The sequence below is a fragment of the Bos indicus genome, chromosome 15, assembly GCF_029378745.1.
Source record: "Bos indicus isolate NIAB-ARS_2022 breed Sahiwal x Tharparkar chromosome 15, NIAB-ARS_B.indTharparkar_mat_pri_1.0, whole genome shotgun sequence".
In the NCBI taxonomy this organism is placed as follows: Eukaryota; Metazoa; Chordata; class Mammalia; order Artiodactyla; family Bovidae; genus Bos; species Bos indicus.
The window spans coordinates 1,232,589-1,248,259 of NC_091774.1; the positions used below are offsets into that span (position 1 = coordinate 1,232,589).

The 15,671-nt window shown below is 38.9% G+C and overlaps 1 pseudogene; it reads right to left on the reverse strand.

Moving 5' to 3' along the window:
• Window positions 1–5,284: 5,284 nt before the first annotated feature.
• Window positions 5,285–7,926, reverse strand: LOC139176146 (olfactory receptor 4C13-like; annotated as a pseudogene).
• Between the last annotated feature and the right edge of the window lie 7,745 nt (window positions 7,927–15,671).

Consider the following 15,671-nt stretch of genomic DNA (forward strand, 5'->3'; position numbering starts at 1 on the left):
CCTTTGATGCCCTTTGCAACACCTGCTGTCTTACTTGGGTTTCTCTTACCTTGGGTGTGGGGTATCTCTTCACGGCTGCTCCAGCAAAGTGCAGCCACTGGTCCTTACCTTTGACGAGGGATATCTCCTCACCATCACCCTTCCTGACCTTCAACATCGGATAGCTCCTCTAGGCCCTCCAGCGCCCGCGCAGCCACGGCTCCTTGGGCGTGGGTTTGGTCCTCCCGGCCGCCACCCCTGGCCTCGGAAGCGGGGTAAGTCCTCTCGTCACTGCCCCTGACCTCAGATGCGGGGTAGCTCCTAAGGTGCTTATTGTTCTTTAGAGAAGCATGACAAAGCACAGAGCCTTCTGCAGTTGTGCCCAGAAAAAAATCTATAAAGTAACCATTGACATCTGTTTAAGAATCATTACAAAGAACGTTATGGGATGAGAACATAGGCCACAGCTTGAGGCCATGGGAAAGATGCCCAATATGCTACTGAAGAGTGGAGAAATAACTTCAGAATCAATGAAGAGACGGAAGCAAAGCAAAAAAAGTGCCATGTGGATGTGACTGGTGATGGAAGTAAAGTCCAATGCTGTAAAGAACAATACTGCCTAAGAACCTGGAATGATAGGTCAATGAATCCAGGTAAATTATAAGCAGTCAAACCGGAGATGTTGAGTGAACATCAATATTTTAGGAATCAGTGAAATAAAATGGACTGGAATAGGTGAATTTAATTCAGATGCTCATTATATCCACTACTGTGGGCAAGAATCCCTTAAAAGAAGTGGTGTATCCCTGATAGTCAACAAGAGTCCAAAAGGCAGTAATTGGGTGCAGTCTCAAAAGTGTCAGCATGATCTCTGTTTATTTCCAAGGCAAACCATTCAATATCACAGTAATCCAAGTCTATGCTGAAGAAACTGAAGTTGAACATTTCTATGAAGACCTACAAGCCCTTCTAGAACTAACATTCCTAAAAAGATGTCCTTTTCATCATAGGGGACTGGAATGTGAAAGCAGGAAGTCAAGAGATACCTGGAGTAACAGGCAAATTTGGCCTTGGAGTACAGAATGAAGGAGAGCAAAGGCTAATAAAGTTTTGCAAAATAAATAAATAAATAAAGTTTTGCCAAAAAAGCACAGTGGTCATAGCAAGCACCTTCTTCCAACAACAGAACAGAAGACTCTACACATGTCCATCACCAGATGGTCAATAGTAAAATCAGATTGATTATATTCTTTGCAGCCAAAGATAGAGAAGCTCTATACAGTCAGTAAAACAGGACCGGGAGCTGACTGTGGCCCAGATCATGAACTCCTCATTGCCAAATTCAGACTTAAATTGAAAAAAAAAATAGGGAAAACCACGAGACCATTCAGGTATTAACTAAATCAAACCCCTTACTATGTATAGTGGATATAATGGTCATTTGATTTAAATTCGCCTGTTCCAGTCCATTTTAGTTCACTGATTCCTAAAATGTTGATGCTCACTCTTGCCATCTCCTGTTTGACCACTTCTAATTTACCTTGATTCATCGACCTATTCCAGGTCCCTATGCAATATTGTCCTTTACAGCATGGACTTTACTTCCATCACCAGTAACACCCACAACTGGGCAGTGTTTTTGCTTTGGTTCTGTCTCTTCATTCTTTCTGAAGTTATTTCTCCACTCTTCAGTAGCATATTGGACATCTACCAATCTGGGGAGTTCATTTTTCAGTGTTCTATATTTTTGCCTTCTTATACTGTTCATGGGGTTCTCAAGGCAAGGATTCTGAAGTGGTTTGCCATTCCCTTCCCCAGTGGACCACGTTTTGTCAGAACTCTCCACCATGACCTGTCCATCTTGGATGGCCCTACACGGCATGATTCATAGTTTCATGAGTTAGACAAGGCTGTGGTCCATGTGTTCAGTTTGATTAGTTTTCTGTGACTGTGGTTTTCATTCTGTCTGCCCTCTGATGGATAAGGATAAGAGGTTTATAAAAGCTTCTTGGTGGGAGAGACTGACTGTGGGGGATACCGGGTATTGCTCTGATGGGTGGGGCCATGCTCATTAAATCTTCAATCCAATTTTCTTCTGATTGGCAGGACTGTGTTTCCTCCCTGTTGTTTCATCTGAGACATACTATGATGGAGGTAATGAAGATAATTGCTTTTTTGAAGAAAAGCTATGACCAACCTACAGAGCATATTAAAAAGCAGAGATGGTACTTTTCCAAAAAAACGTCCATCTAATCAAAGCTATGGTTTTTCCAGTAGTCATGTATGGATATGAGAGTTGGACTATAAAGAAAGCTGAGCACTGAAGAATGATGCTTTTGAAATATGGTGTTGGAGAAGACTCTTGAGAGTCCCTTGGACTGCAAGGAGATCAAACCAGTCAATCATCAAGGAAATCAATCCTGAATATTCACTGGAAGGACTGATGCTGAAGATGAAACTCCAATACTTTGGCCACTGGATGCAAAGAACTGACTCATTTGAAAAGATCCTGATGCTGGGAAAGATTGAAGACAGGAGGAGAAGGGGACGACCATGGATGAGATGGTTGGATGTCATCATAGACTTGACGGACATGTTTTTGAGCAACTCCAGAAGTTGGTGATGGACAGGGAAGCCTGGCATGCTACATTCCATGGAGTCACAAAGAGTCAGATACGACTGAGCAACTGAACTGACTGACCCCATAGAGGTTAAATGGCCCTTTGCTTTTTTATTGTTAAAGTAATTTCAAATCTCATGTTACAGTCAAGATAATATCATCAACTGTGATATATAAAAGTGAGTAAGAAAAGTAATGTAACTTATTCATATATAATGAGCTAATATATAATTGTTCATGTATGGTATATGTAATAATATATAGCTAATATATAATATAACATACAGGGCTTCCCTGGTGGCTCAGATGGTAAAGAATCTGTGTGCAATGTGGAAGACCCTGGCCAATCCCCTGGAGGTGGAAATAACTACCCACTTCAATATTCTTGTCTGGAGAACACCATGGACAGGGAATCCTGGCAGTCTACAATCCATGGGGTCAGAAAGAGTGGGACACAACTGACTAACACACGCATGTATATATATAAGTGTGTGTATATATAGCATATATACTATATTATACTTTATTTATTAATGTCTTTGTGATTCCATGGACTATACAGTCCAAGGAATTCTCCAGGCCAGAATACTGGAGTGGTTAGCCTATTCCTTTCTCCAGGTTATCTTTCCAACTCAGGATTCAAACTTAGGTCTTCAGCATTGTGGGCAGATTCTTTACCCCTGAGCTACCAGGGAAGCCCATATATACATATATGGGTGTATATATACACTTAAGTATTTCTGGTTTGGAACTTTGTTGTTTTTTTTGTTTTTGTTTTTGTTTTTTTTAATTTGCTTCCTTACTTATAAAACGGAGATAATAGTAGTTTCTACCTCTTTGGATTGTTATGGAAATTACTCTCAATACCAATACGTTTTGTATTTCTTTAATTTTTTATTAGAAAGAATGCTTGTGAATCTATATACATTGTTGAATTAGTTGGAAAAGACTGTGATGCTGGGAGGGATTGGGGGCAGGAGGAGAAGGAGATGACAGAGGATGAGATGGCTGGATAGCATCACTGACTCGATGGACATGAGTCTGAGTGAACTCCGGGAGTTGGTGATGGACAGGGAGGCCTGGCGTGCTGCGATTCATGGGGTCGCAAAGAGTCGGACACGACTGAGTGACTGAACTGAACTGACTGAAGCCCCAATATGGAAGAATATTTCAAATGTTTACCCTTGCCTAAATACTTCTTATTTCTTACCATCATTTCTTCTATCACTGCAGAATTTATGATTATAATGCTTAGCTGTTTTCTTTATATCATAAGTATTCATTGCTAAGATTATTGACAATGCATTTTTGACCCTTGCTGCCACTGAATACTGCCAGGGTCCTGCCCCGGTTGGATTCAGGGATTCCCTCAGGATGACGGTGTCGGTGATTAGAATAGCTATAGCTTAATTAAGTATTAATTAGATATAAAGAGTGGTTAAATAGCGATAGCTCAGTGAGAAAATTCAGTGGAGAAAAGAGGCTGAATAACTTGGTTTACGTGGAAAACCAATAAAACTCCAAGACAAGGAATTTGCACCACCTACGTAGGCCACAGGTGTCCTTCTCTTCTCCTGACGGAGAGGAGATGCTAAGGCCTCCCCGGTCAGATCTTAGAAGCCCAGGCAAAATTAATAGGCTTGACGAGCCTCCACGCTCCAGATGGGAATTCAGCCAGAAGGTGAGAGAAAGAACGACATGGGGAGACCAAGCTTCGGTGAGCAAGGCCAATAGCTTTATTTTCAACAGGGGCTTTTATACCCTAAGTTGCACATAGAGGATAATAGGGGGTGTGAAATCATGCAAAGTCAGCAGTCTTTGATCCTTATCAAAACCAGGGTTTCTTTTCTGCAAACTTATCGTATACAAATGGTTTAGGTGATTTACATCATCTTCTGGCCAGAAGGCCTGTTAACATTTTATGACTCTGACAAAGGTTTGTCAACCATAAGACTTATTTTCTCTAAGAGTAATTATTTAAAGTTTGGTGCCACCCTCCAAAGGTGTTAGATAAAGTTGCATTCCTATAGGGCAAAGGTGCAGTGGGTTTACAACAAAGGAAAGAATTTATTACCTTAAAGGTCTAAAGTTGTTAACACCAAGGCCACTACTTATTTTTTCTACATACCAACTATATTAATTAATACACTTCCAAGGATACAATACAAGGGATGTGGAAACTTGGCAGCAAGCATTGGCTCAACAATGAAATCTTCTACTAGTTCTATTCTGACAATTTCTAACTCTCTGAGAGGCTCTATACTATTTGAATATCTTAAGCTTCCCATGCCTCTCACGGTTCGGAGACTGTAAACAATCATATGCGTAGCTGTAGGAATCCGAGTAAACCTGTCAGGCAAGTTAGAGAGCCATCTGAGGGGTTTGTGAACTAAAACACTCTTGTCACGCCCAGGAACTTTATTAACTGGAGCTGTCAGTTAACTCTTTTTCAGAGGGGAGATGGTGGTGGGGGACAGCCCCCCATAAAGTCAGAGGTGTAGGTGAGAGAACAAAACAGTAAAGTAGGCAGACTCTGGTTTTGGGGGTAGATGCTCGAGAATTTCCAGGGGGACTCCTGAGGCTTGATCCTGCCTTTGTGTATGCCTCCTTCCTCATGACTTTTGCCACAGGCGGAATTCCTCACGCTGGCTCCTGGCAGAATACATGTTAGGTTCCAATCATATTTTATGATTCATCTGAAATAGCTTTCCTACTATACAGTTTCCTAATAGTATTTTTCATCTGAGTATTTCTCAAAGTATAGATTAAAAGATTTAACATGGGAGTTATCATAGTGTAGAATACAGACACTGCTTTATCAATAGGTAAAGTAGTTGCTGGTCTCAAGTATACAAATATGCAGGGCACAAAAAATAGGACCACAACTGTTGTATGGGAGACACAGATGCAGAGAGCTTTTTGCCTTGCCTCCAAGCTCTGGGACCTTAAGGAGTGCAGAATGACCACATAGGAGCCAATCAAGAGAAGGAAATTTAACAGACAGAGGAAACCACTGTTGACAGCAACAAAGAGCCCTGGAGTATTAATACAGGCAAGATTGAGCAAAGGATTCAAGCCACACATAAGGTGATCTATGATATTAGGGCCACAAAAAGGTAATCTGAGGATGTAGATGATCTGTATGAATACATGAAGAAAGCCTGCTACCCATGACACTCCCGAAAACAGGTGACATACTCGACGAGTCATGATGCTTGTATAGTGCAAGGGCTTGCAGATGGCTATATAGTGGTCATAGGTCATCACAGTAAATAGGATGACTCCAGCATATCCAAAGAAATGTTCCCCAAAGATTTGGGTCATGCACTCATTAAAAAGAATGGTCTTCTTTTCATGGAGTAAATCTACTATCAGTTTAGGGGTATTGACAGAGGAATCATTTCAGCACAGTTCAGTTCAGTCGCTCGGTCATGTCTGACTCTTTGCCACCCCATGAACTGCAGCACGCCAGGCCTCCCTGTCCATCACCAACTCACAGAGCCTACTCAAACTCATGTCCATCGAGTCGGTGATGCCATCCAGCCATCTCATCCTCTGTCGTCCCCTTTTTATCCTTCCCGCAATCCCTCCCAGCATCAGGGTCTTTTCCAATGAGTCAACTCTTCGCACAAGGTGGCCAAAGTATTGGAGTTTCACCTTTAGCATCAGTTCTTCCAGTGAACACCCAGGACTGATCTCCTTTAGAATGGACTGGTTGAATCTCCTTGCAGTCCAAGGGACTCTCAAGACTCTTCTCCAACACTACAGTTCAAAAGCATCAATTCTTCAGTGCTGAGCTTTCTTCACAGTCTAGCTCTCACAACCATACATGACCACTGGAAAAACCATAGCCTTGACTAGATGGACCTTTGTTGGCAAAGTAATATCTCTGCTTTTCAATATGCTATCTAGGTTGGTCATAACTTTCCTTCCAAGGAGTAAGCGTCTTCTAATTTCATGGCTGCAGTCACCATCTGCAGTGATTTTGGAGCCCCCAAAAATAAAGTCTGACACTGTTTCCACTGTTTGCCCATCTATTTCCCATGAAGTGATGGGACCAGATGCCATGATCTTCGTTTTCTGAATGTTGAGCTTTAAGCCAAATTTTTCACTCTCCTCTTTCACTTTCATCAAGAAGCTCTTCACTTTCTGCCATAAAGGTGGTGTCATCTGCGTATGTGAGGTTATTGATATTTCTCCCAGCAATCTTGAATCCAACTTGTGCTTCCTCCAGCCCAGTGTTTCTCATGATGTACTCTGCATATAAGTTAAATAAGCAGGGTGACAATATACAGCCTTGATGTACTCCTGTTCCTATTTGGAACCAGTCTGTTTTTCCGTGTCCAGTTCTAACTGTTGCCTCCTCACTTGCATGCAGGTTTCTCAAGAGGCAGGTCAGATGGTCTGGTATTCTGATCTCTTTCAGAATTTTCCACAGTTTATTGTGATCCACACAGTCAAAGGCTTTGGCATAGTAAATAAAGCAGAAATAGATGTTTTTCGGGAACTCTCTTCCTTTTTCCATGATCCAGCAGATGTTGGCAATTTGATCTCTGGTTCTCTCAAAGCCGCAGACTGAACCTTTGCAGGATTCCAACCCCAAATTTCCAGCCAGCTAAAAATGAATGGAACAACATATCCCCTATCCAGATTCCGGGCTCTCAAGATCTATAAAAAACATGACTGAGCAACTACGCACAGCACAGCATAAATATACATATATAATTGAATCAAGTTCAGGGGTGGTGGTGGAGAGGATATATCCCACGTCCAAGGCAAGGAGCAGTGGCTGCGCTTCACTGGAGCAGCTGTGAAGAGATACCCCACGTCCAAGGTAAGAGAAACCCAAGTAAGATGGTAGGCACTGAGAGAGAGCGTCAGAGGGCAGACAGACCGAAAACACAATCACAGACAGCTAGCCAATCTGATCACACAGATCACAGCCTTAACTCAATGAAAGTAAGCCATGCCAGGTGGGACCACCCAAGACGGATGGGTTATGTTGGAGAGGTCTGACAGAATGTGGTCCACTGGAGAAGGGAATGGCAAACCACTTCAGTACTCTTGCCTTGAGAACCCCATGAATAGTATGAAAAGACAGGAGTGGCAAGCATCAATAAAGGAGAGATAGGCCAGGAAATAGTGCATAGGGGACTCCAATAATGGGCTGGCAGTGATGATGACCACAATGAGCACATTTCCTACCACAGACACAATGTAGATGACTAAAAACCCAATAAATATGATTTTCTGTTTTTTTTTTTTCTTTTTTGATTCTCTGTGAGCCCCAGTAGAATAAATTCAATAACATTATTCTTATTCTCCATATATTTCATGGTATGCATAGTTACATTACTTGAAAAAAATCACTTTTTCTTAAATGAACCTTGAAGTTATTAACATAATAAGTTATATGTCTGTAGACACAACTGAGCGACTGAACTGAACTACTGAAATCTGAACACTTATGAGATTTTCTTTTTTTTTTTTTTATTTTTCAGATAGGAAAAAATGTTGTATTTCCTTGAAAAATATTCACATTATCTTCTGGAGCAAGGTGATGTTTATAGATGTGAGGAACTTAGTAAACATGGGCAGGAGATTTTTTTCTGCACCCTTCATCATGTGAGATGCCTCAGAGCCCAACATGAAACAGACGATCTCAGATATAGTGACAGCAAAGTCTGAAAAGAGTAGAAAATAGATGTAAAGGCTATAAATGCAAGCTAAGGATCGTGTTTTCTTTATTCTTGGTTAATGGGAAACCAGGAAAAGTAGTTGAGAATTTGAGTGTGGGATGAAGAAGGATTTGAGAAAGAGGGAATTTTAGATATGTATCTAATAAAGATGTTTGTATCACTTAGGTAAGGTGTACTGAACTTCTGTAAGGTGATAAAAGATAAATAATTTCCAGTGTCAGACTATTTATAGTAATTGAAAGTGTAGCAGGATATTTATGATGGAAAGGTAATAAAGTAATACAGGAGCTACTATAATCAAATGACAAACACTTTGCCTAAATCCAATAACTTTATGATAGGTAATAAATATACTTTTAATGATTGATTGAAATCACCATAGCAAGACAGCAACCTTTGTAGATGCTATTATTTCATCCATGTAGCACATGAGGAACAATCTCAAATAAAAATGTTGGCAGTAATGTTCAGTTCAGTTCAGTTCAGTCACTCAGTCATGTCCGACTCTTTGCGACCCCATGAATTGAAGCATGCCAGGCCTCCCTGTCCATCACCAGCTCCCGAAGTTCACTCAAACTCACGTCCATCGAGTCGGTGATGCCATCCAGTCATCTCATCCTCTGTCGTTCCCTTCTCCTCCTGCCCCCAATCCCTCCCAGCATCAGAGTCTTTTCCAATGAGTCAACTCTTCACATGAGGTGGCCAAAATATTGAAGTTTCACCTTTAGCGTCAGTTCTTCCAGTGAACACCCAGGACTGATCTCCTTTAGAATGGACTTGTTGAATCTCCTTGCAGTCCAAGGGATTCTCAAGAGTCTTCTCCAACACCACAGTTCAAAACCATCAATTCTTCAGCGCCTAGCCTTCTTCACAGTCCAACTCTCACATCCATACATGACCACAGGAAAAACCATAGCCCTGACTAGATGGACCTTTGTTGGCAAAGTAATGTCTCTGCTTTTGAATATGCTATCTAAGTTGGTCATAACTTTCCTTCCAAGGAGTAAGCATCTTCTAATTTCATGGCTGCAGTCACCATCTGCAGTGATTTTGGAGCCCCCAAAAAATAAAGTCTGACACTGTTTCCACTGTTTGCCCATCTATTTCCCATGAAGTGATGGGACCAGATGCCATGATCTTCGTTTTCTGAATGTTGAGCTTTAAGCCAACTTTTTCACTCTCTTCTTTCACTTTCATCAAGAGGCTTTTTAGTTCATCTTCACTTTCTGCCATAAGGGTGGTGTCATCTGCAGATCAGTAATGTTAACTGTCATATTACCAAAAATTTAATCAACCCTTAATTATGCTCCAAGTGATTTTTCGAAGCTGTTTTTTATTCTCATTATAAACCTATGAAATGATTGATATTATAATTTATGCTTATTTTATACATTAGGAAATAGAAACAGAGAAGTTAAGGATCTTACTCAAGAACAAGCCAAGATTAGATTAAACACCTTAACTTCTTTTTCTTCCAAATATTTTACACACATGCTATAGTGTGATGTTATAGCAAACAATATTAAACTAATAAACTCCTTTAGATATGACCATAATAATTATAGCTATTTAATATTGCTTCAGAGGCAAGTATATTTGAAACAATTTCATCAACAGACACAACAGACACATCAAACACACATACACACAATATTATAATACTCAAATATTAATAAACAAACTATGATTAATAACTATGCTTCATTGAAAGTTCTTTTTATCTTTGTTCCTCTCTCACCATATTTCTTGTCTCCCCAGTTCCCTTGCGAAGCATGGTCCCACAGACTCCTCTTGAAAAGTTGAAAATAAGAATCCTGCTGGTGAGATATATTGGCTTGAGAATCAGGAAGACCAGATTAGAATTTGACTTTTTCCTACTAGCAACTTCTTGACCTAAGGCACATTTCTTGGCATCTTATATCCTTGTTTCCTCTAACAGGTGAGAAACATAGGGTCCACCTCACAAAGGATAAGAATCCTTTGAGGAAAAAGCTATATGAAATTATCCCTCACACAGCTATGGATGCACAAAGGACCCTCACTTCTTTCATGACTGTCTACACACCCATGTGATAAGAACTGACATTTCGAGCAATAAGACAGAGAAATATTTAGCCATACAAGAAACCAAGGAAAAATCATTTCCTATTTTACTTTCAAAGAAGCCACAGAGATCTGTATCATTCATAGCAGTTAATTTCAGAGAGAGTTATTTGGGTTCATATTTGGATTAAACAAGTTATAATTAATATGATTTAATACATTTATGCCATTTTGTCTGTGAAGTGTATTTAAATATTGTTTTCATTCTAATAGCTACTCTTGATTATTAAATGAATTGTCTCATAACACACAAAAAAAGCCTATTGTTAGCCTAGGTCTTGCAAATTTCTTAATCTCTATAAGCCTCAAATTTTGCCCAAGTCAAATTAGGTTAATGATATTTACCAGCTATCTTTTGATGAATGGGGTGAGGATGACATGTGCTTATACTCTATATGAAAATTATTGAAACATAATGATAAAAATGTATGAAAAGTAATAGTCTTTTTATTTTTTAAAGTAACAATCTTTAATGACCATCAGCACTATTTTTTAAGTGGTTTTTTTTTTTTTTTTTTTTTTTAACTTACTTTCTGTACTTAGATGATCTTACTGATATTTGGGGCTGTTCAGAACTAATTCCATCTTCAAATTGACATCCTCTTTGAATAAGTAACTCAATATAAAAGATATGACATATTCAGAAAGAGACTGTAGTCAGTTCAGTTCAGTCACTCAGTCGTGTCCGACTCTTTGTGACCCCATGAGCCGCATCATGCCAGGCCCCCCAGTCCATCACCAACTTCTGGAGTCCACCCAAACCCATGTCCATTGAGTTGGTGATGCCATCCAACTATCTCATCCTCTGTTGTCCCCTTCTCCTCCTGCCCTCAATTTTTCTGAGCATCAGGGTCTTTTCAAATGAGTCAGTTCTTCGCATCAGATGGTCAAAGTATTGGAGTTTTAGCTTCAACATCAATCCTTCCAATGAACACCCAGGACTGATCTCCTTTAGGATGGATACTGGTTGGATCTCCTTACTGTCCAAGGGACTCTCAAGAGTCTTCTCCAACACCCACAGTTCAAAATCATCAATTCTTCTGTGCTCAGCTTTTTTATAGTCCAACACTCACATCCGTACATGACTACTGGAAAAACCACAGCCTTGACTAGATGGACCTTTGTGGACAAAGTAATGTTTCTGCTTTTTAATATGCTGTCTAGGTTGGTCATAACTTTCTTTCCAAGGAGTAAGTGTCTTTTAATTTCATGGCAGCAATCACTATCTGCAGTGATTTTGGAGCCCCCCAAAAATAAAGTCAGCCACTATTTCCACTGTTTTCCTATCTATTTGCCATGAAGTGGTGGAACTGGATGCCATGATCTTAGTTTTCTGAATGTTGAGCTTTAAGCCAAATTTTTCACTCTCCTCTTTCACTTTCATCAAGAAGCTCTTTAGTTCCTCTTCACTTTCTGCCATAAGTGTGGTGTCATCTGTGTATCTGAGGTTATTGATATTTCTCCTGGCAATCTTGAATCCAACTTGTGCTTCCTCCAGCCCAGCATTTCTCATGATGCACTCTGCATATAAGTTAAATAAGCAGGGTGACAATATACGTATTTGACATACTCCTTTTCCTATTTGGAACCAGTCTGTTGGGTAATTCAATATCAAATCAATAGTACAGAATTATTTTTATGTCTAAATATTTCTTTCTAGCCTACAGAAAACCCGACTTGAATTTAAAATTAGTTTATTTGTAATGCTATGTAGAAATGATCTTCTATACATGGCTATGATCCCATAGGCAGGAGGCAGAATACATAGTGGAAACACATTCAAATGAGTCATTCCATCCTTGATGAAGCTTGTTCTGAAGATGTGAAAAACAACCACACAAAAAGGCTTTTTTTTTTTTTTAACCTACAATTCAAGGATATTTAGTCAGGTTGCCATAAAAGATCAAGGACGTTATCTTGTAGCTGCTATTTTCTCTCCCAGAAGTTAATTATTTCCTTTGATGGAAAGACTTTGTCTTAGAAAGAGATACTCTGGAGAGATGTGTTCAAGAAACACTTATTAAGAATAAGTGGGGGAATTTTAGTCTCTGTTATTGTTATTGTTGTTTAATCACTAAGTAGTGTCTTACTCTTTTGTGACCCCATGGACTGTAGACCTCCATGCTGCTCTATCCATGGGGTTTCCCAGACAAGAAGACTGGAATGGGTTGACATTTTATTCTCCAGGGGATCTTTCCAACCCGGAGATTGAACCCGAATCTCTTGCATTGCAGTGGCTTCTTTATCACTGAGTCACCAAAGAAACCCTGTAGTCCCTGTCCTTGGAACCAAAAACATGAAAGCTTCTTCTATCAAAACTTGGATTTCTTAGAATGGTCAAAGTTATGTGAATATCAATAATAGAATAATTCCAACCTGGGGGCCTCAGATATAGACTCAAATTAGAGAAGGTACTTCTTTCTTACATTAAAATTTTTCTGAGAAACTAAATTTGATTGCTTGAGGACTAGAACAGTGAGGACAAAAAATTAATGCTAGTCATTTTAAAGTGTGTGTGTGTGAGTGTGTGTGTGTATTTGTGTGTGTTTGCTCATTTGTGTCCGACTCTTTGTGACCCCGTGGACTGTAGCCCACCAGGCTCCTCTGACCATAGAATTTTCCAGGGAAGAATACTGGAGCAAGTTGCCATTTCCTACTCCAGGGGATCTTCCTAACCTAGGGATATAACCCCTGTCTCTTGCATCTCCTTCATTGGCAGGTGGATTCTTTACCACTATCCCACCTAGAAAACCCATTTTAAAGTACTTATCCATAAACCTATTACTCACATTCATCAGAGGGCCTATGAAAATAAACAGAAACTCTAAAAGGCTCCCAATAAGTTATTTCTTACAATTATGTGATGGCTGTCATGGAAGTGAAAGTGAAAATCCCTCAGTCATGTCCAACTCTTTGTTGGACTCAGTCCAGAATACTGGAGTGGGTAGCCTTTCCCTTCTCCAGGGAATCTTACCAACTCAGGGATAAAACCCAAGTCTCCCACATTGCAAGTGGATTCTTTATCAGCTGAGCCACAAGGGAAGCCTGTCATGGAAACCTAGGCAATATTAAAAATGAGGAATGATATTTAAAGCACAAAAAGAGAGTTCTAATTTCAAACACATGAATTGTTCCACATTCTTGCCCTTGCTATTTTCCTATTAGTCATTCTAGGAGGTATGCAGAGATAAATTACTGAGGATATAGTTTGTTTTCCTGATTAGTGGAAATTATTGGAAATTAGACTAATTTCCAAATTAGTCAATTTGCTGAACATTTAAAAATACTGTTATTGGCCATTTATGTATCTTCCATTTTAAATTTCATTTCAAGCCCTTTGTAATTTAACTATATGTATGAACATTATATTATATTCAATGATTTACCTATCTCCTTGTGTCAATACCACACATTTTTTTAAATCACTGCTTTATAATGACTTCAATTCAGATAGAAAAAGTTCTCCAACCATGTTTCTTTTTCTTTCTTTCTTTTTTTTTTTTTGATGCTGATTTTCTACTACACATTCATTGTTTTAAACTTCTATTGAAATATAGTTGATTTACAATATTGTGTTAAGGGCAAATTAGTTGATACTGTTGTTTAATGGCCTAACACTTAATTTTGTAGATATTCATGTATGCATGCTGAATAATAGGATTCTTTGGTATAGGTACTATTTTATTTATGCATCCATATTCTCATAAATTTTTCTGTTTAGAATTTTTATATACTTTATGATTTATTGCCAACTTTATTTATCAATAATTTAAAAAGTAATATTGAAAATTTCTACAGTGATGGTGGATTTATGTTTTCTTCAGGTGGATGTAATTAACTTTGATTCATGCTTTTTCAGGCTATATCATTAAGTACATATACGTCAGTGTCATGTAGTAGGTCAAAGCTGGAGGCACATGTTATGATTTAAGGGGAGTTTTGTAAGAGATTATTTTCAAGATATGGACAGATGGAGAAAAGCCACAAGGAATGTGCAATATCTTGGGACTAGCAAGAGCTGAATATGTTAGAGAACAGTGGGTGTCCAGAAAGGGTGAAGAGAAGCAGAAACAAGCAAATATATATATATAATTTTATAATATATATTTAATATATATATATTATTTTTAATAATATAAAATATTATTTTTATTAAAAAATAATATTATTTTTATATTTTAATATATTATATTAAAAAGAATATAATATAATAATATTACATAATAGTATTATTTTTTAATGGAAGGATAATTGCTTTACAGAATTTTGCGGTTTTCTGTCATGCATCAACAAGAATCAACCATAAGTACGTCCACATCCACCCCCTCCAAGACCTCCCTCCCATCCCCCTCCCCACCACACCCAACAGCCTGACACAGAGCCCCTGTTTGAGTTCCCTGAGTCAAACAGCAAATTACCACTGACTATCTGTTTTATACATAGTATTGTAAATTTCTATGTTACACTCTTCATACATCTCCCCTTCTCCCTCCTCTCCTCCCAGCTTGTCCATAGGTCTGTTCTCTATGTCTGTTTCTCCATTGCTGCCCTGAAAATAAATTCATCAGTGCTGTATCTTCAGATTCCATACATATATGTCAGTATTCAATATTTACATTTTTCTTTCTGACTTACTTCACTCTGTATAATGAGCACTAGTTTCATCCACCTAATTAAAACAGATTCAAATTTGTTGCTTTTTATGGCTGAGTAGTATTCCATTGTGTATATGTACCACAGCTTTTTTATCCACTCATCAGCTGATGGACATCTAGGTTGCTTTCACGTTCTAACTATTGTAAATAGTGATGCAGTGAACATAGGGGTACATATGTCTTTTTCAGTTTTGATTTCCTCAGGGTATATGCCCAGGATTGGGATTGCTGAGTCATATGGTGGTTTTATTCCTAGCTTTTTAAGGAGTCTCCATACCATCTTCCATAGTGGCTGTATCAGTTTTCATTCCCACCAGCAGTGCAAGAATGTTCCCTTTTCTCCACACCCTCTCCATAATTTATTGTTTGTAGACATTTTGTTGACGGCCATTCTGACTGATGAGAGGTGGTATCTCATTGTACTTTTGATTTGCATTTCTCTAACAATGAATGATGTTGAGCACCTTTTCATGAGCTTGTTAGACATCTGTATGTCTTCTTTGGAGAAATGTCTCTTCAGGTACCTTTCCCACTTTTTGATTGGGTTGCCTGCTTTTCTGGTATTTAGTTGTATAAGCTGCTTGTGTATTTTGGAAATTAATTCTTTATCAGCTA